This window comes from Tamandua tetradactyla, chromosome 11, assembly GCF_023851605.1.
Source record: "Tamandua tetradactyla isolate mTamTet1 chromosome 11, mTamTet1.pri, whole genome shotgun sequence".
Taxonomy (NCBI): Eukaryota; Metazoa; Chordata; class Mammalia; order Pilosa; family Myrmecophagidae; genus Tamandua; species Tamandua tetradactyla.
In genome coordinates, this window is record NC_135337.1 from 102,543,492 (window position 1) to 102,565,762 (window position 22,271).

Below are 22,271 nucleotides of genomic sequence, written 5' to 3' on the forward strand. Positions count from 1 at the left end.
CTACCCTTGTACTACTGAGTACATTTGTATAGTTCATGAAAGAATACTCTTATATTTGTACTATTCACCATAGTCATCAACCACCACAGGGTTCAATATGTTATACAGTCCTTCTAGTAACATACACTACCTAAAACTACCCCGTTAATCAACATTCACACAAAAAATTCAGCAATTGTAATTATATTTAAAGTACATACCTATCATCACCTTTGGAAATCGATGCAGATATAGAATTTTAATGCCCCTCTCCAATAAAAGGAACCAGTTCATCCTCCAGTAATGGCTAATACAAGGTCTGAGGAAGGAAATACACAAGACAGTCTTGGAGAACATTCTAGAGCCAAAAAAGTAAGGAATTAAGAAAGCAATGCCAAAACACACATATACTTACACACATTTACAAATATGTGTATAACAGGAGCCACCTGAAATGTCTCCCAGTGGACAAAACTGGGACAATTTTAGCATGAAAATAAATCATGAGCAATTGACATTGTAACCCAAAGTACAAACAGGAATATGCAGGGATCAGACTGATTTAAATGATTCCTTTGATAAGTGCATGGAGAAGAATAGAAATATCCTCTGTATTTGACTTTCCTAAAGTGACTAAGCAGATTCCATGAAATGAGTTGGCTTAAACAATGGGAACTTACTAATTTATGGCTTTGAGGCTAAAAGAAATTCCAAATTAAGGTGTCATCAAGGTGATACTTTCTTCCCAAAGACCACATGACAAGAAATATGGCAGCACCTACTGGTCTCTCCCTTCTCTTCCATGTTTCACTGATTTCAGCTCCTGGTTTCTATGGCTTTCTCCTTCTTTCTTTGTATGCATTCTGTTTATAAAGACTCTACTAGGAGGATTCAGACCCATCAAGAATGAGGTGAGTCATAATTTAAATGAAGTAGCCATCAGAAACAGCTACTTACAATGGGTTCACAACAGCAAGGACGGCTTAATTTAAGAATATACTTTTCTAGGTTACATACCTCTTTAAACCACCACACCACTCAAAAAATTTTCAGTTTATTGATATAGATATTCATCAACGAGTTGAAACATAAGTCCCCACTCCTTGAGAGTGGCAATGTATAGTGACTTCCTTTCAGAAAGTATATACAGGAGGTCAGGGGGAAAGGAGTCATTTTCTCTTGGAGAAACCTGACAAATAAAACTTCAGCCAGGTGATGAAGTTAAACAACAACAGTGATAAGTCATCTCGAGAGTATTAACCCTTCATAGGGCGTGATGGGAAAGGTATTTTAGCACTGAGATCTTCCTCAAAGAAACATCACAGCATAATCATGAGAAAAAACAGGTAAAGTTCAATTGGTGGACATTCACAAAATTCCTGACAAGTAAGTACTCCTGAATACTGTGAAGCATCATTAACAAGGATGTGTCTGAGAAACTCTCAAAGTCAAGGCTAGTTTAAGTAGACATGTGGACTAAGTACAAGGTGGTACCGGGATGAAATGTGGAATAGAAGAAGTTGAAACTAAGGAAATATGTTGAAAGAATAGACTGTAGATAATAAAAAAATCAGTACTGGCACATAAATTGCAACAGATGGAGCAGGGAAGACAAAAAATTATAAGAGAAAAACTGGATCTTGGTTACATGATAATGTCTACATGTTCTGGACAATTTTCTGTAAATCTGCAGCTATTCTAGGATTAAAATTTACTAAATGGCATTGCTGTACTTTTCAAAACACATAATGTTTGTAAAATATTCCTACTGTTATTAAATCCCGCTGTTAATTCATCTTATTGTTTTATGAATAATATTTATGACAAAATAAATAATCCAGAATAATATGTTATCAATAAAACTCTGTTATATATATACTTTGTTTATTAAAACATTTCTGTAGGCTTATTTATTATACACTACATTATAATTGGGTCTTTTTTAATGCTATTCTAGTTAGGCTGTTCCATTTGTCACTCTCTAAAATTCTGGTTATTATAGACAAGGCCCAAGAGTTATATATAAAGGAATATATTTCACACCATTTTTGAACATATTGAAACAACTGGTTTATGGAAAAAGACAGTCCTATTATGAAAGTGCAGGAGAGAGGAGGGAGATGAGAAAATACCCATTCAGTAGCCTCTCATGTGCCTGGATAGCCAGGTGAGACACTGGGGGAGACATTGGGTGAGAGTTTGATATTTACAATTATTATTGTCTGAAGTTGCCTTTTTACCTTTGTCTCCCTGCAATATTGTTTGCTTTTCAGGGCAGTCACACAGATGAAAATGGTTTGAAGCTAGGACAGGGGAGAAAGCAGGTAATGGCACCAAAAGTGTCTCTCCAGGTTATCATTGAGCAGCTTTTTGGTGCTTTGTTTTTGATATCTAAAGAGGAGTAAGGCTGGCAGCTTGATAAAGAGAAATAACATTAGATTTTGTCAGGATCATTGCTGTTTCGATAAAAAGTATCCCCAATATCTAATACTATTCCTGACCTATGGGAAACACTCCAAAGTTTGTGATGAATGAATGAATAAATGGATAAAGGTGATACATTAGGGAACTCATTGAGAAACATCCTGGTGTATATAATGGGAATATTTTAAAACTGCATTAAAGAATATAAGATGATTCACTAGAAATAATTTTGAACCATGAGCCTGTCAGAGAGACACTAGAAGATTGGCATGTGTTTTGTGAAATAAAAGACGTCAAAGTCAACTGCAAAGAAGGACTGCTACCACTCTGCAGGTCACTTCTACAGGCCATACTGGGAGGCTTGTGCTGAGGATAGCAGGACAACACGAGGGAAGTAGCCTGGTCATCAGGCTACCCCATCACCTCCCCTTTTCTAGGAAGACATGGATGGGAGGGGAGAAAACATTGGTTCACAAAAAAATGCATGAAAATTTAAGATTTTTTTGGTTCTAGCAGATTTCCCCAGAGATTTTATGGTTGACATACAAATCTGCTCATTGGTACTCTTGATGAGAGCCCCACAGTCGTTTGCCCCTGCCTGTCTTGAATAAACACCAAGGAAAAGAGATACTTGAGGGGAGAGAGATCCCTGTAACCTTTGTAGGCAGGATCATACTTCCCAAGGGCAGAAGGCAAGTTAGGTCAGTACAAGGACACGGGAGTCCCATAATTATGCCGACATGCTCCTGTGCAGGGAAGGGGTGAGGGCATGGCCTTGTCTAATCCTCTAGGTTGGCCATAGGCCAGGGTGGGGACAGAGCTCATAGACTGGTCTTCTTTGGCTACCATCAGCCATTTCATCTTTCCTTAATGCCCTGTATAATTAACACCACTTTCTAATTGTACAGAGGAAGAGGGAAAGTTAGAGCACCCTGTTTATAGAATCTTGCTGGCCTCCCCCTTCCCCTGCCAACTAACAGTATTTTCTAGTTGTTATGCACATGCTTGTAGGGAGACAGTACCATCCACAGCATTCTTGAGAGTCAGTTGTGGCTAACAGGATGCTGGTACTCAGAGGCAGAGTTATGGTGGGCTCTGGAACCATGGATGACCTGCATGGCCACCAAAGTGTCTCTCCAGGTTATCATTTAGCAGCTTTTTGGTGCTTTGTTTTTGACATCTAAAAGCATGAGACAATTCTCAGGTATCTTAGAGTCTTCCTGTGAGATCCTGATATGTATTGCTATGATGGTTCTTATAGCAAATTGTCAAAACACTGTAAGGGGGAAAAATTTCACCAGAATTATTTCCACCTATGTTGAAGAACCCCAAGAAGACCATGAGAAGACTGATCTGCTGACACTTGTCTATGAAACCCTTGAGTTCCCTGTGGTGGAGGCCAGTTCACTCATATAACAGACTCTGTGTTTGGAAGCATTCAATAAAAATCTATTCAGCTCTTCACTCAACATTACAGGAGACCTTCTGGAAAAAGAAAATCAAAGCAAGACCCCTAAACTTTTATCTCATGGAATGATAATGGCTTGCCTTCAAGAACCATCTCAGTTACACTAGAAGGAAGGTGACTTCCTCCAATCTCAAATGACTCTTGCAAGAAATACCATTACAGCATCTCAGATAATTGGAGATCTACTTCATTAGGAAACAATGGATGGTATGATTGAAAGCATTTATCTTCTGGAAAATCTACAAGTGACTGCCCAAGAAATAGCAAGATGGTAGCGAAACATGGAAGAACTGAAAGAACAAATAAAACTGTGAACACCCCAATGCAAGACTGAAATGAGCTCTGCAGGATAAGGAGTGACAGAAACAATCTCTGTATGACACTGTGCTAAGATCATAAACTTGCCTGTTCTATTTAGAGAGGCTTGCACAGATAAGGGTAACTGGAATAAACTACAATAGCAACTCAGAAAATAGAGATCCCCTGTTGTATCAATTGGCAGATGATGTGAGCAAACTCATTGATACTGTGCACTTAAATCTTTCCTCTAAAAGGCTGGAAGGAGAAAAACAAGAAATACTTAAGAAACTATGTGAACAAAGGCACATGAGTGAAGAGATTACAGAGCAAACAAAGGGTCTTCAAAATGAACAAACATTATTGCAGTCTGCAAATTCAGAACTGGAAAATGAGATTGACAGACTTCAGATGAAATTTCAAATATATACTGAGATCCAACAAAATCATATGATGGAATGAGAAAAATTCAATTGAGGAAGAATCTTACTTCTCAGAAATGGAAAAGAAACTTTGTAAAGTGTATAGAGACTTGAACTTCACATATCAGAAGTGCAACCTCTGCAAGAATATGGCCTAAAATGTGGACAAAGAATTAGAAAGAATCACTACCTTCTACTACAATGAGATTAAATATTATGAGAAGAAAGTTCAAGAAAAGGACCTAGAAAAAGTGACCACTGAGAGAAAGATCAGTGAACTAAGAAAGTCAAATGATTACAAAAGGATAAAATTGTCAAATGTAGAGTTGAAACTCCATTTGTTCCCAGGTGGCTGTTTTGCCCCTAATGTTCCAGCTGCATCCTTCAGGAGCCTAAGTGTATAAATTTTTTATAGCCTCTAAAGCCTGACCATCAAATCTACGAGAAGACATTAGCCTTGGCTTTTGCTCTTCAAAATTAATTTTGATATTTTCATTTTAGTTTGTCTGCTATCTTTTAATGGATACAACAATTGATGTTCTTATTGAACTGTGTTATTGCTATAATTTTTAGGATAGTACTTTACAAATATATATTTGATTAGTTTAGTTGTTATGAATAATTCTAATTCATTGAACTCTCTGGAATTAGATACTGTCTCACTATTATGTTTTAATTGAAAATATCCCTAGCAGTTTTCTTGTTTATGGTAGTCTTAGTCTCATGATTGCGTTTTTCTTTTTTTTGGAAAACAAAAACAAAACCTTTAGAAGCAATTACTCTAATTAAACTTCCTAAATTTACCTTTAAAATGCTTTGTCCTTTCAAGCACTGTATCTTGAGGTCCCACTACATGCCAGACACTATTCTAAGCAGTGGGACTACGTTGGTTGGTGAGGGAGATGATGACCTATCTTAAGGGAGTTTAAATTATTTTGATTCTGATTAATTAAAAACTAAACATATGCCCACAAGAAAATTAAACACTATTAATGCCAACTGTCACAATGAAGGGATCTAAGCTTTGCAGAAATGCACCACATGCCCAGATCAGGGAAGTAAGTTAGGAAACCCAGCCCAGCTGACAGATACCTTGTCAGGTGATCTGTCCCCTATAGCAGACCCACCCCAAACCACTTACCATTGTTGAATCTGAAAGACCACAAATTCAGGTGTAAACATTCCTTCTTTACAAAGTACACTCCTATAAGTATCTATTTACCAAAGAACATCCCAATAACTAAGATTGTTTAAATCTGCCTAGAAATTCATTCACTCCATGGTAAGGCTGGGACATTTCCCATGCCTGCAGCAGGCTGGGTGCTTCTGAAAGCCCTTAAGTCTCAGACTCCTGCTGTCTTAGGGCAAGTGGGGCAGAGGCAGTGTAAGCATCCATCTAGCCTAATATCCATGTCATCATCTATACCTCATTCAAATCCAGAAATCTCAGGTGTTGGATGTTGCAATAGTTAGAAATACAAGATGCAAAAGAAGGAAATATTTCCTCCTTTTCTCACTGGCTAGATCCAGGATGCATCCAGAGGCTGTAAAGAGCCTCACAGCCAACCATGAAAGTCCAGTATCACACAGTGAGAGCTGTGGAGGTTAGACATGAAAAACAGGATGGAGGGCATTTAACTTGGGGTGAAGTGGCCTGACCATGGGGCTGTTCTTGCTGGACTCCCAGAGCTCAAGGATGGCTAAATCCAGAAGTCAAATACATTCTCAAATTCCACACCAGGGAAATGGAAGAAAGAGTTAACTCACCCATAAAGACTGTGGGTTCCTTGTGACTTTCCTGATGGAATTTCCTCTGCCACACAGGAGTGTTTCTTTTTCTGCAAAATACCAACTTTAAAATGATAAACACTAACAGTTTATGTTTGGGAGATATGTCCATACCTGTGTACCCTATGGTTACTTAAATGGGTGAGGTCCATGGTATAATGGGCACCACCCTGATATCCCAGAAACACCGTAGCCTACAGATTGACATGGTTGTGTTTGATCACGGTCAGCTTTCCAGCCATGGGCTTACTATAGACACCATCCCTTACAAAATAACCCTTGTTTCCCCAGCTTCTCCTTCTTTGGAAAGCTCTGCCCTAGGGGCCATCCCATCTAGCCTGTGGTTTTACCCAAACTCACCAGCCTGGTGTTAAATATTCTGTGCAATGAACGCTCAACTTAGATCCTGTTGTGGTCCATCCCTGGGTCCAGATCCCTGTGGTCCCAGTCATGGCCCATGCCCAGAATTATAGAGTACTGACAGTCAAGTCTGAAATCTCAGCTGTACAAACCCCTCCACTTGAAGTTGCCATTTCCTTCCAGATTCCTGGTAGCGGTGGAACCCAAGGGTGTGCAGAACCTATATATACAACTCCCCAAAGAAGGGTTATATTATACTCTTTAAATATTTAAAGTGAGTCTTTAAAGGCTGACTTTAAATATTTAAAGATAGACTCTAAAGACTCATTAAATGATATATTAACAAACAACACTAATGGAAATATAGTCTCACTTGGAGATAAAGTCAATATCTGAATTTCAGGCGTTTTATCATTATGAGGTCTTGGCCTTGCTCAATAGTATTATTCCAGTTGTTAAAGCTGCCAGCATACAATATACCAGAAATTTTTTGGCTTTTACAGAGGAGATTTCTTTGGTTACAAATTTACAGTTCTGAGGCCATGAAAATGTCCAAACTAAGGCATCAAGAAGTGGATACCTTCACTTGAGAAAGGCTGATAATGTCTAGAACAACTGTCATTTGGGAAGACATGTGGCATGTATTTTCTGGTCTTCTCCTGGTTGCACTGCTTTCAGTTTCTGATTCCACTGGTTTTCTCTCTGAGCATCTGCAGGTCCTTTCTTGCTCCTCTGGGGATATCTCTCTGATTCCTTTGGATCCACTCTTAGCATACCTGGGGTGTCTCTGTCCCTGTGTCCATCACTTGATTTTTATCTCTCTACTGTCTGTATTAGCTCTGGTTTTAAATGGCTCTCTTTCATAAATGACTCCAGAAAGGATTAAGACTCCCTTGAATTCAGTGAGTCATATCTCCATGGAAACTACCTAATCAATAGGTCCCACACACAGCAGATCTGCAATAACAAAATTGGATTAAAGGAACATGGCTTTTCTGGGAATACATAATAGTTTCAAATCAGCACAACTATCCCTGAAAGAGCATGGCAATAAATCTTGTTTCCTTTTCTCTTACTCAATTCACAATCTGGAATCCTGTGCACTTAAAATTTCTTGGCATTTTGTAAATCATGGCCAACTCTATGGTGTTTTATCCCAGCAGACCTGGTTTCAAACAAGAAGCTATAGCATTATTCCACTTGGATATTTAAAGATTTAAAAAGGCAATTATGATCACTCATAAAGGATAAGATATAAATGAGATGCATCTATTTTATGTGAGATGATGTGACAGTCAGGTTGAGAACTGAAGAATGAGGAATTGGCCAAGCAAAGTGTTAATGGTACAGCATTCATGGCAGAATAGAAAGGACAAATGTTCAGAAGGAAAAATCACTTTAGGAGCTCAAGGAATAAAAGGGAGGGTAGAGCAGAGTGTATGAGTATGTAACTGGAGAGTTAGGAAGATGGCACATGGGGCCTTGGTAGGACACAAAAAATATGGGTTTTATTCACAGAAACTCTTCATGCAAAGGGCCTTGGATAATAAGATTATGATGAAGTTGGAGCATGACAGAAGCAGCAGGATGAGCAAGGCTTGTTTGTGGACAAATGAACACCTACTTATATCTAACCTACCATGATAGGAAATATACAAACTGGCAAGAAGATGTCTCTACCCAAGTTACTGAATCTATCCTAAATATTGTGTCTTAGGGAAATTTACTGATTGATAGACAAGAGACTAATGTAAGAAAATATTGCTAGCCCTACACATTTGACCTTGCCTATGTCACTTCTCATCCTGCCTTCTAAGAAACATGCTCAGACCTCCCTGATGTCACTTTCTCCCTTTCTCTGGCTTCTCCTTTATACAAAAGTATGCTATCCCCTCTCTTTAAGTCTCACCCAACACTAAGAGAACATCTTCCTTCATGGGTCCCACCATTCTAAGTACTGTCCTCTCTCCTTTCAGAGCTAGGCATCTTAGAAGAATCATGTACATTACCTGTCCAAATTTCCTAATCTTTTATTCAACCTACAGTGATCTTGCAACACACCAGGCAGCCACTCTATTGAAACTGCTCTCCTAAGATTACCAATTATATTAAAGTTTTCAAATGCAATAGCCACTATTCTTTATCATTCTTCATCTTTTTTCTGACTTAGCAGGAAATTTGGCTTCTCCATATCTTCCCTTTGGTTTCTCTATCTCTCTGCTTCTTCTTTCTCAGTGTCCTCTTTCTTTTTACCCCTTACATGTTGATGTTATCCATGGTTCCATCTTTTTCCCACTTCACTCTCACTCTACAAATGCTTTCTACATGACAACCACAAAACCTATGACTCCAAATCAATTTGCCATTACCTCCAACTTTGCACATGAATCCCAGAACACTCTCCTCAGACCCACATCTGTATTTCCAATTGGTTTCTCATGGGGTCCTTAAACTAAAGCACTTCTCCCAGTGTTTTGCTCCCCTTTCCTTGTTAAGATGAATGTCACCGCCACCTGCTTAATAGTCATTCAGAAGTTGGAAGTTCTCCATGATACATTCCACCCTGTCACTCTTTGATGCAATTAATCAGGAATATAATTCAATTGTACTTACTAAATAAGTTTCCTTAATCTCACCCCTCCTCCCCATTCTTCCTTACATACATTTACTGCAAGACTTTGTCACTTATAACCTAGATCATTGCCATAAGTTTCCCTCTAGTTCCTCCATGTCTTGTCTGGCTGCCCCCCAGTACATCCTCTACACTGCTGCTGTCATATTTATAAAACACACATGAGACAATATAACTCCTTTGTCTGAGTTCTTTAAACAGTTAATATAGCCTGCACAGTAAAGTTCAAATTCCTCAGCATTTTATACCAGTAATCTTGTGCACTGGCCATAAGCCACCTCTCCAGATTTATCACTCATTATCCACTCAAAACGACCTTAGCACTAGAGGTCAGTGCTAAGGTAGGTATCCCAAACAGGATACTGATATATTATTTTATTGATCAAGATATTAATAAAATTCTTGTCAAATAAGCTTACAAAAGGGGGATAACAGATTTAAACACTGTAAAAGTCATTGAGAATATCCAATGAAGGAAGAGAGAAGGTAATGTTTTGGTACCAACCTCCTGTTTTTCACAGAATATCTATTAACATATCTAAAACTCAGTTTGGAAAAATATACTGAAGGGATTTGGCACAGTTTTTAACAATACTAAAAATATATGATGCTCTCTTGCTTCTCCATCTCTGACTGGAATGCCATTTATTAATTCATGTCTCCATTAAAAAATTCTCATTACTCATCCACTGTAAACCATAAACTTATATAAAATTGGTGTATATATGGCTGAATATTCAGAAAGAGAACATGCTCTGTGTAAAACAAAAAGTAAACATATAATTAAAGTTGTCACCTCAGCTGCATAAAGTGGGGGGAACTGAGTTGGAGGAGATTAGAAGAAAATAACCTTGCAATCTCCTTGTTTACCTGGTTATCTTAGAGATGGGTGTCAATTTTTACTTCATCTATACAGAGGCTTAATTGTGAAGTGTGCCGATATTTACAATGCTCACATTTTCCTCAGGTATTGAATCTTTTATTATTATGAAATGCCTTTCTTTGCCACAGTGATATTTCTTGCAGTAATTCTAATGTGGAACAGATGGCGAATAGGGACAGTGTAAAGAGGAGAACATGTTCATGCTTTGTTTACATAATTACAGGTTGATGTTTAAAATAATGGAAAATTGTGTCCAGGTGGCAGGGAAATGATGGAATGGAAGAAGCCAGAGAAGCTGCAGTGAGCTGGAACCATTGTAGGACCTGAAGAAGAAGCAGTAAAAACATGAAAACAGACAGTGTTTCTTCCAATAATGGAGGGGAAAGTTCCATTTGCAGGAGAGAGAAGCAATCAGCTGATGAAGAAGATTAAACTTCCCAACAAAGCCTACATAAAATCTCCAAGTTTGGATTTGCCATAGGTAATCAGATGACAAAGAAAGCATCAACTATATCAGTTCATCTTGGATAACAACCTAAAGAAATGGTTTAGGAGTAGCAGTTTTAATGAAGATGAAGACAGTGAGCCAGAGGAAATGCCTTCAGAAGCGGAGATGAGGATGAAGAATATTGGAAGGATACACCAACATCAGCAAGACCAAACTCCTTCACCAAGGGAAAGCATGGGTTTTCTGATAACCAGAAGCTACGAGGGTGAAATATAAAATCTTAACTTGGAAATATCTATGACCAGTAAAATTAAATGTTGTGATTTGAGATCTTGCTGTGAGGGTGTGGGGTGGGTGTATAGTTAAAAGAAATGGTTTCCTTTATCAAAAATAGTATAAGATGATCTTTGGGGCTGCCTTTTTAAAAGATTGATTCATACATTAATAAATGAGAGCTTGAAATTAGAGGTATTTTGTGTTTTACATACAGATTTCAAGACATTTGCTAATTTTGTAGTTTCATGTGATTGGTTTCCAATGGCTACAGATAATAAAGAAATAAGAAATGGTATGCTTTTTAAGAATTGCATTTCTTGACACAATTATTAGTACATTAAGAGAGAAACAAGTTATTGTCTATTTTAACTTGGTTCAAAATACAAGCAATTGTTCTCTTTTCTCCTTCTTACCTAAACTGCCTGGCTCCCAGGAACACATTTATAGAAAGGGAGCACTGTATTGAGAGGAGAATATTACTAGACTATTGACTGAAAATAAATTTAGATACATTTAAAATATACCTTTTTTTCCTATGGGTAAAATTGTCTTCCTTCAGGTGATCGATCATAAACGAGATATTGCATTACCTTCAATGGATACAGACTGAAACGCTTATTTTAAAATAAACATTTTTTGAAATGTTACATAAACTTGAGTATTTGAAATTGCTCATTTACTTAATTTTTTTACCTTCATTAGTCTTCAGATAATAACCATTTGCTATCAATGTAAAAAAAAGTATTTTCAATGTACTTCTGTTTGTTTTTGTTATTAGCTAGTTCCTGTAAGCATCTCCACCAAAACTTGAAGTAAATCATAAATAAGCTGCTTCTTTTAAAATACAAACCACCATCAAAAATATAAATATACATATTGCTTAAATATATGGCTATTTTTACCTTTAAAAGGGCAGCATTATATGAAGAGTGATAATAAGAGGACACACTTTCTGTTCTTTGTCAAAGCATTTACATTACTGTGTCAATTTGAATCTATTGTGTTCCCCAGAGAAGCCATATCACTTAATCCTCATTCAATATTGCTGAGTAGTATCTTTTTTATTGTTTCCATGGAGATGTGACCCACCAAATTCTGGGTGGCAACTTTTGATTAGATGGTTTCCAAGTAGTGTGTGTCTACTCCCACTCAAGGTGGGGTTGGTTACTGGAGCCATTTAAGAGGGAACCATTTTGGAAAAAGCCACAGAATCCTCAGAGGGACCTTTAGAGATGAAGAAGGAATATGCCCCTGAGGGAGCTTCATGAAACCAGAAACCTGGAGAGATAGCTATCAGATGTCACCATGTTTGCCATGTGCCTTTCCAGTTGAGAGAGAAAACCTGAACATCACTGGCCTTCTTGAACCAAGGTATCTTTCACTGGTTGCCTTAGACTGGATATTTTCATAGCCTTGCTTTAATTTGGACATTTTCATGGCCCTAGAACTGTAAACTTGCAACTTCATAAATTTCCCTTTTTAAAAGCCATTGTATTTCTGGTATATTGCATTCTGGCAGCTTGCAGACTAGAACAGCTACTAACTGTGAAATCCAGTTTGAATGGAACTAATTAATAGAGTAATATTGCTTATTTTAAGTGTATATAGATTTACCAAAAGCCTCTCAAAATCATATTTGGGTGAAATAGAAAGAACAAAAATGCATCCTTAAGCATATTCCATGAAATTTCTGGCCACTTATGCATTGTTAGTTCTCTGTGTTGTAGGATTTGGTTTTGTTTTCAATATTTTTGTATTATATATGAACATTTCTTAATTTGACAGTTAAATGCATCTTAAAAGCATAGTCACAAAAAAGCAAACATTCAGTATAATGGTTTCCTTAAAGTTTCCTACAATGTTAAATTTGGAGGTAGCTTCGTACTTTTTTATTGGTTGTAACTGCTCACTGATCTCTTTTAATAAGGAATTATTAATTCTAGAGAGGCAGCCTGAATGTTGCATATCTCTAGCACTCCATTCACTTCGATGTAAGGTGAGAATAGGCCCCATTAAAACAATGGAAATATTGATAGAACATTTAGCTCTTACATGATTTAATTTTATCAGGATTTGTGGATTTAACTTTAATATAAACAGACTTTCCATTTTCATGCATTCTATTGTTTATGTTAAAATAAAAACTATCCCTCTACTATATATTTTTTCTTGAACCAAATGAAATATTGACCTAAGGTCAAGATAGGAGAAATGACTGAGAGAAATATATTTACTGGAATACCAATAAATTTGTCAAACTCTAAAATAAAGCAGTCCAGGCCTACTTTTTTCCAGGGGAAAAGTTGGAAGTGCCCTCAAGACCTGGAAACCTCCACTCTCTGGACTTCTAACACCCCTTTCCACATTGATCCAGGATGACTCTGAGCCCTAACCCCCCTCCCCAATGCCACCCTACACTGCCCTCAAGCTCTTCTGGGACACCTTGATTAGTAGTGACCCCAATGTTCCTTTAGTCTCTAGCCCTGACTTGGCCCTTGGAGTCTCACCTTGATCTCCCCACCTCACAACTTGGCACATCCTCAAAAAGACCTGCAGAGAGAGCAGACATCAATGTGAGGCAAGGCCCATGGGCCCCTTGAGTAGCCCCATGCCCCCATGCCCAGGTGTGTACATGGGTCCAGCCCCAGCCTCCCCACATGCAAACATGTCACTGGGGGCCTCCTGGAGAGCCCAGTCTGGATCCCTCTGGCCCTGGAGCACAGGGTAAGGCCATGGAAGAGTGGGAAGCTGTGAGAAAGACAAAGCAGTGAAGGCCTGAGAGTAACCAGACTAGAAGCCAGAACGGTATTGAAAACATGCATGAAAGGGAGGGTCCAAGGGTGTGTTATCCAATGCTCATGCCACTTTGCATATTTTTCATAAGTCCAGTGAGGCAAGCCAACCTCAAGCCATGGAGAGGTAATGAGTTATTTATGAGGAAAAGGCTCGCTCTACCCAGACAGACCTCATTGCTTATTACAGAGCCAGAGGGGTGGGTTTGGGCTTAAAAGGTGGTGGATATTCTTCTGAGGGTGTGTCTAAGAACTCTAATGGGGTCCCCACAGAAAGAGGGCACTTGAGGATGATTATTTGAAAGTATTTTTAAAAACTTTTAAATTATATAATATATATACAGAGCAAAGAAAGAAAAAAGCAAGTTTCCAAAGTACTCTCCAAAAAGTAGTTTTATGAGAGATCTGTCATGGGCTACCATACCATCATCTAAGATTTTTCTTTCTAGTTACCCCAAAACTTTGGAGGCTGGAAGGAATATATATATATTTTTATCACTTTTTTATTTTTTGTGAAAAATGACATATAAGCATAAAAGCAATAAATTTCAAAGCACAGCACAACAATTGGTTGTAGAACAGATTTCAGAGTTTGGTATGGGTTACAATTCCTCATTTTTAGGATTTTATTTCTAGCTTCTCTTAGATACTGGAGACTAAAATATCAATATAATGATTCAGCAATCTACTCATTTGTTAAATCCTATCTTCTCTGTATAACTCCACAATCACCACTGATCTTTCTGCCTCTCCTTAGGGGTATTTGGGCTGTGCTCATTCTAACTTTTTCATGTTGGAAGGACTTTGATTAATAAGGGGTCAGGAGATGAAACTAGCTGATATTCTGGAAAGGCTGATCCTTTAAGGGAACTTATCTGGTCCAGAGACCCATCTGGAGGTTGTAAGTTTCGGGAAAGTTCCTCTAGTGCATGGGACCTTTGTAGAATCTTAGATATTGCCTGAGATGTTTTTTAGGATTGACTGGAATGGTTTTAGTTGGGGTTTGGCAAGTTATGATAGGTAGCAATGTCTAACTGAAGCTTGCATAAGAGTGACCTCCAGAGAATTCTCTTGACTCTGTTTGAACTCTCTGAGCCGCTGATAGCTTATTTGTTACACTTATTTCCCCCCTTTTGATCAAGATGACATTGTTGATCTCATGGTGCCAGGGCTAGACTCATCCCTGGAAGTCATCTCCCATGCTGTCAGTAAAACATTCATCTCTGGATGTCATGTCCCATGTTGGTGGAGGGGAGGCAATGATTTCACTTGCAGAGTTGGGTTTAGAGACAGTGAGGCCACATATCAGCAACAAAAGAGGTCCTCCAGAGGTGACTCTTAGGGCCACCTATATGTAGACTAAGTTTAGTTGTGTAGTCTTAATGTTGTACTTTTATATTTTTTAGGATAATATTGAGCTTTTAAATGTTTATTAGAGGGAGTTGGAATTGAGGAGAGATTTTCCACACTTTTATTTTGACTCTGAAAGCCAATGAAGAGCTGCCCATATTGGAAAACAGAAAACATAAATGTATGTGTTACTTGGTTCCTGTGTAAGGCAGTTTAGGTTGAAATGCAGAAGACTAAGTTTTTACATTGACCTAGCTAGATGCAAAAGAGTGTGAACTTTCTTTCCTCTGTACATATTTTTGAGGAATTGGGTCACAAGTCCAGAAAAGATATTTTTCCAAAGTGTACACACATTAAGAGTTAGAAGTGGAATTATGACTGCAAGGCTGTGCTAAGATTACTTGCAGTTACTTTCACTGGGACATTAACCTATGAATTAACCATAGCTCAAGGACATGTGGCCATATACTCCTAAGGACTGACAAATATCTGGGGACTTAACTGAGATAACTGGCTGTTACTTCCCAGAGCTTGGCTCCCCTCCTTAAAGGCCCATAACAAACCTGCTTTAGCCAAGGACAAAGGTCTAAAAAGTAAACAATCTCCCCAGAGGGGAACAATGAAACCACAGATGTAAAAATGACATTGTATCTTAATCTCAAACACTAATCTTTGTAAAACATTAGGTTTTAAGCCCCTTTAATGATTATACTAGAGACCCTAAGTCCTCATACTATATGGAATGTCTTTGTTCTGAAATTATATATTAATCCTTGTACTCCAACCAACACTTGCAGATGCTAAACTTCCACGTGGTCACCACCACAGAAATACTTCTGTTCATAAGTCCCAGTAAACCCCTGTATGTCCCCATGCCTGTGTGCCTTTTGGTCTCACAGCAGCCACAAAACCATGCTCTGCATGGATTTGGTCTTGGCCAGAACACTAACATAGGCGAAAGCAGGAGAAAACTGTCCAGTTTGGGCAAATTAACTATGATTCATTTGTCCAAATCATCTCCTAAAATCCCCTGCTTTTAAAAAAACTCAAAATGGGGAATGATTGTAATGATTATGGGGTTTCCTTTGAGGTAATTAAAGTGCTCTGGAACTAGGTGTCGGTGAAGGTACAAAAAACATGGTAATGTATAAAGTATAATTGATAGTAAATTTTATTTGCATATTTTACTGTGATTTTTTAAATTAAAAAAGAAAACAAATCTAGAAAAAATATAAGACTTTGAATAGCATTTGCTTCTCAGTTGGGCTGAAGTCTTGCAAGAATATTAGGTCTGTGAAAGCTTCTGGCACTGGGGCCCTTCAATGATAGGCAGAGTTTCTGTGCAGGGAATTCACATATACTATGGCTTCCTCAGTAAAAATCTTCTAAAATCTACTTCTTTTCACAGCTTTTAGATGGAATTGGCACCTGGGAAAAAATCTGTGTTAACTCTACTCACAAGAAAGGGATGACGCCTATGGGCCAGAGCCAGAGCTGATTAAACTCTTGGCAGGGCCTGATGTTCATGCTCCATTACCCCCCTCACTCCCCAGTACTTCACTTTCAGTTAAGCACTAGAGGAAGAAACCAAATCAAGACCTTAAACTCTGACTCAGTTCCCATTGGCCTATAAGTCATAACACTCAGTGCCAGATGGAAGCTGTTGTGCCCCAGAAAAGTCATGTTCTTAATATTCATTCAATACTGTTGGGGGGATCATTTTGATTAAGTAGTTTTCATGAAGAAATGGCCTGACTAATTGTGTGGGGGACCTTCTGATTAGGTGGTTTCCATTTAGATGTCTCTTTATCCACTCAAGGTGGGGTTGTTTACTGGAGTACTGTAAAAGGGAATCATTTTGGAAAAAGCTTTAGAGTCCTTTGGAGAAAAAGTAAGAAAATGCCCCCACAGAAGCCTTTTGAAATGAGAAGCCTGGGGAGAAAATAAGCAGATATTGAAACAATGCTTTTCCAGCTGAGAGAGGTCTTCTGGACCCTGGCCTTTCTTGAGTTAAGGTACATCTCTCTGGATGCCTTAGGTTGGATATTTTATAGCTTTAGACTATAAACTTGCAACTTAATAAATTCCCTTTTTAAAAGCTGTTCCATTTCTGGTATAGTGCATTCTGGCAGCATTAGCAAACCAGTACACACACCAATACTGTGTTCCTGAGCTGGGTCTGTCCTTGCTTTGATCATTAAATATGTTTTGTGAAGGAAACGCTAATCTTAGCTTTCATTTTAGGACTAGCTTGGGAGATCCTTGGTGTTTCTAAGTATGTAACTTGGCTCAAGGAGTTTCAAAGAGTATATTCTCCTCTGATGTGGGCATGTGTGAAGGTCTGTAGGAATTCAAATGCCTGATAGAGGTAGAAACTTCATTTGAGTCTAGAAGTCAGAATAAAAGTGTTTTTTGTGGAGCTGATTTAAAACCAGCATGGCAGGGTCAGAGCAAAAGTGTTGTAGAGGATTAGAAAAAGATGGAGAGGAAGGGAAAAACTAGACTGCAACAATGAGAACCACACTGAAGAATCATGGGTTTCGATGCATTTTAGACTAGATTGGACTTGATGGGTACATTTAAAGATACTTGAGCATGGTGTATTAGTTATGATTCTCTAGAGAACCCTAGAGTCAACAGAGAACACTTGCTAATATAAAATTTATAAAAGTGTCTCACATGACCGCAGGAACACAGAGTCCAAAATCCACAGGGCAGGCTGTGAAGCCAACGACTCCAATGGATGGTCTGGATGAACTCCACAGGAGAGGCTCACCAGCTGAAGCAAGAATGGGGCCTGTCTCCTCTGAGTCCTCCTTAAAAGGCTTCCCATGATTAGATTAAGCATCACTCATTGTAGAAGACACTCCCCTTTGGCTGATTACAAATGGAATCAGCTGTGGATGCAGCTGATGTGATCATGATCTAATCCTATGAAATGTCCTCATTGCAACAGACAGGCCAGCACTTGTCCAATCAGATAAACAGGTACCACAACTTGGCCAAGTTGATACATGTCCCTAACCATGACACATGGAAAGGGCACAAGCAGAGATAGGCCACAAAAAGTGACTTTTGAGGACAAGTTTGCTAATCAGGGTGGAATGAGGCTGATTTATAGAATAAGGAAAGGTTCAGAGTTACCATGGTGTTTTGTGATGCCAGGGCCCAGGGGTCACTCATTACAGGGATCCCAGCATTTTTCAAGCTGAAGCAAATATTCGGCAGATTAAAACACGATAAAAACACAAAAAAGTGGTCCATTTCCTACAGCAGTGCTAAATTAACAATGATTACTGCCTCTGTTGCACAAAATGTGTCCCTGAAAAAAATGTGGAAGGAAACATGATATCCAGAATTCTGCATATTCTTAATAATGAGAAGCTTCTGCAAGAAAAGTATACAGAAGCTGGGCCTGGCATGTACAGGAGTGTGTGAATGCACATATGAGTGTATTTGTGTGTGTGTGTCTTCATGCTTGTGTTTGAAAGTGTGCATAGGCATATTTGGAGAGGTGCATGCATGTGTACATTTGTATGTAGTGGGGTGGTGGCATTCCTGAAGCCATGAAAAGGTACTCTACAGAAATGGTTTTTCAGTTCTGTGTTGGACTGTTTTCAGCCACTGCCTTTTGAATATCATTGGCCTACCATTACCCTAACATCAGCAATCAGTGGCAAAGGCCCAGGACTCTGATGGGGGTGTCAGAAGAACTAATTCAGAGCAGGACTAAAGCCCTGCTGGTTGATGAATCATGGAGAGGAAATTGGGACTGATGTTCCCAATTTGGTGATGCTCCCTTCACCAAACCCAAAGGACCAGCAGATTCCAATGTAGTCCTGGTGCCACTGACTCTGGGGTCTGAAAACTGAAGCCCAGGCATGGTTACTTGTTGCATACAACCCTACATATGAGTGACCCTGGGTATTGGCATGTTTCATTCTTATACAGACTTGACACGCTGCATAACACAAACACTATCCACTTTCACTTTCAAGAACTCATCATTCAACCTTAGTTAAGATTCAGCTCCAAGAGACAGGGCCAAGATGGCGGCTTAGTGAGGTGTGGGATTTAGTTCATCCTCCAGAGCAGCCAGTAAATAGCCATGAACTGTACAGAATGACTGCTGGGCCATGTCAGTGACTGGACACACAGCATACTCCAGTCTGGACCAGCTGGACCAGCTGTGAGACTCCCCCAGAACCGTGAGTTCCACAAACTGTGGTGGCCAGTGACCCTCCCCCACAGGCCCCTTTCCAGAGGGGAAAGGAATGAAACTTTACCAGCAACAGGGGCTGAACACAACCAAGCTCCAGTTGTGGAATTAATTAACAAATTCTGACAACTAAAAATAGGTTCCCAGCTCAGCTGAAACTCCAGTAAAAGCAGAGGTTGTTGGTTTTTACCCTAGCACAGAGGGGGCAGGGCTGATGGAAAAAGAAAACAAAGAAACAGGTTTTTTTGGCTCAGATAGCACATAATACTTGAAAAGGTCTGAGCCCTGAAGGAAAGGAGGGGGCACATAGGACCTGAAATACACAAAGCAACATGCCAACTTAAGCTCTTGGTTGGCAAACCAGAGGAACAGGGGTCCTGCTCTGAAAAGGATTTTTCTTTTTCTTTCTTGTGGCTGTGTTTCTATGGCTTGACTACTCTTTAGATTCAGCTGCAGGACTTTTCAGTCTCCGACTGCCCCAGGTATAGGCAGAATTAAGCTTGTTGGAGTGTTTCTCTGGAACCTGTGCCTTTCCTGAGAGAGGGGTGTGGCCCACCTCAAGTGGAATCTCTCCCTCAAGGAATTCAGACCCCAGGGTCTGGAAAAGTGAAGCAATGAAAGCCAGCCTACAACCTCTCCTCTGTCTCCACCATGCCCCCAGTAGGCAGAGTCTGCAGTAGTTAAAGGTACCACATCACCTTATGCTAGTGGGACCCACAGGCAGAAAAGCACCACATACTGCGCAGGATAGGAAAAATGCAGAGTCTAGAAGCTTCATAGGAAGGCCTTTCAATCTGCTGGGTCTCACCCTCAGGGAAAACTGATGCAGGTGACTCTTTCCTCCCAAGAGGAGGACAGTTTGGTCATGGAAAATCTGACTGGGGTCTATAATACCTAAGTAGACCCTCCTAAGCTGGGGGGTGGATGGGGGGAAGCACCATGCATGCAGAACAAGAAACAAGAACTGAAAAATTCTGATTTGTTAAACAAAACCTAACCTAGAGGCCTAGAATAAGCTGAAGTGAATGTTACAGAACAGACAGATAACAAAGTCACCCAGCAAGAAAATCCTAGGTAAAAAAAGTGAAGACAATCTCCAGAATAAACTAATTAAGGTAACTGAATGCCTAGATGCCAGCAAAAACTAACAAATCATACTAGGAAAATTGAAGATATGGCCCAGTCAAAGGAACAAACCAACAATTCAAATGAGATGGAGGAGTTGAAACAATTAATTCAGAATGTTCAAACAGACATGGGAAACCTCACCAAATCAACGAATTCAGGGAGTACATAAAGAAGGCAAGGAATGAACAAAAAGAAGAAATTGAAAGTCTGAAAAAACAAGTTACAGAACTTGTGGAAATGAGAGGCACAGTAGAGGAGATTAAAAAAAAACAATGGAAACCTACAATGTTAGATTTCAAGAGGCAGAAGATAGAATTAGTGAACTAGATGACAGAACATCTGAAATCAGACAAGCAAAAGAAAATACAGGGAAAAGAATGGGAAAATATGAGCAGGGACTCAGGGAATTGAATGTCAACATGGAGCACAGGAATATGCATGTTGTGGGTGTCCCAGAAGGAGAAGAGAGGGGAAAAGGAGGAGAAAAAATAATGGAAGAAATTATCACTGAAAATTTCCCAACTCTTATGAAAGACTTAAAAGTACAGCTCCAAAAAGTGCAGCATACCCCAAACAGAATAAATCCAAATAGACATACTCCAAGACACTTACTAAGCAGAATGTCAGATGTCAAAGAGAAAGAATCTTGAAAGCAGCAAGAGAAAAGCAATCCATCACATACACATGGAGCCAAATAAGACTGTTCATAGATTTCTCAGCAGAAACCATGGAAGTGAGAAGACAGTGGGATGATATATTTAAGTTACTAAAAAAGAAAAACTGCCAACCAAGAATTTGATATACAGGAAAATTGTCCTTCAAAAATGAGGGGGAACTTAAAACATTTTTGGACAAAAAAATCACTGAGAGAATCTGTGACCAAGAGATCAGCTCTGTAAGAAATACTAAAGGGAGCACTAGAGACAGATACAAAAAGACAGGAAAGAGAGGTGTGGAGAAGAGTGTAGAAATGAAGACTAACTCTAAAGGTAAAAAGAAGAAAAATTAGATGTGACATATAAAATCCAAAAGGCAAAATAGTAGAAGAAAGCACTGTTCATACAGTAATAACACTAAATGTTAAACATCTTTTCTGGTTGAAAACACTTCAAATGATAGGAATAGAAGGGAACTTCCTCAACATAATAAAGGGAATAAATGAAAAACCCACAGTTAGCATCATCCTCAATGGGGAAAAACTGAAAACTTTCCCCCTAAAATCAGGAACAAGACAAGGATGTCCACTATAACCATTGTTATTCAACGTTGTGTCAGAAGTTCTAGCCAGAGCAATTAGACAAGAAAAGGAAATACAAGGCATCAAAACTGGAAAGGAAGAAGTAAAACTCTCACTGTTTGCAGATGATATGAAACCATATGTCAAAAAACCCAAAAAATCCACAGCAAAACTACTGGAGCTAATACATGAGTACAGCAAAGTGGCAGGTTACAAAATCAACACTCAAAAATCTGTAGTGTTTCTATACACTAATGAACAATTTGAGGGGGAAATCAAGAAAAAAATTCCATTTGCAACCAAAAGAGCAAAATATTTAAGAATAAATTTAACTAAAGATACAAAAACCCTACACAAAGAAAACTACAAGAAATTGTTAAAAGAAATCACAGAAGATGTAAATAAATGGAAAGGCATACTGTGTTCATGGATTGGAAGATTTAAATAGAGTTAAGATGTCAATTATACCTAAATTGATTTACAGATTCAATGTGATACCAATTAAAATCCCAAAAAACGTACTCCTCAGAAATAGAAAAAACAATAACCAAATTGATCTGGAAGGGCA

The 22,271-nt window shown here is 38.8% G+C and overlaps 2 long non-coding RNA genes and 1 pseudogene across 3 annotated transcripts in view; 2 read left to right on the forward strand and 1 right to left on the reverse strand.

Annotated features, from left to right (window-relative positions):
- Positions 1 to 22,271, reverse strand: part of LOC143650895 (uncharacterized) — a 78,103-nt gene that overhangs the window by 31,580 nt on the left and 24,252 nt on the right. For both annotated transcript variants that reach the window (XR_013159758.1, XR_013159757.1), the window contains exons 4-6: positions 13,485 to 13,527; positions 6,358 to 6,958; positions 201 to 298 (exon numbers count right to left, since the gene is read on the reverse strand). This is a non-coding gene — a long non-coding RNA (uncharacterized LOC143650895). The remainder of the gene's footprint in view (positions 1 to 200; positions 299 to 6,357; positions 6,959 to 13,484; positions 13,528 to 22,271) is intronic.
- Positions 1 to 22,271, forward strand: part of LOC143650896 (uncharacterized) — a 47,136-nt gene that overhangs the window by 7,852 nt on the left and 17,013 nt on the right. The window contains exon 2 of the long non-coding RNA XR_013159759.1: positions 2,253 to 2,303. This is a non-coding gene — a long non-coding RNA (uncharacterized LOC143650896). The remainder of the gene's footprint in view (positions 1 to 2,252; positions 2,304 to 22,271) is intronic.
- Positions 10,525 to 11,009, forward strand: LOC143650989 (PEST proteolytic signal-containing nuclear protein pseudogene; annotated as a pseudogene).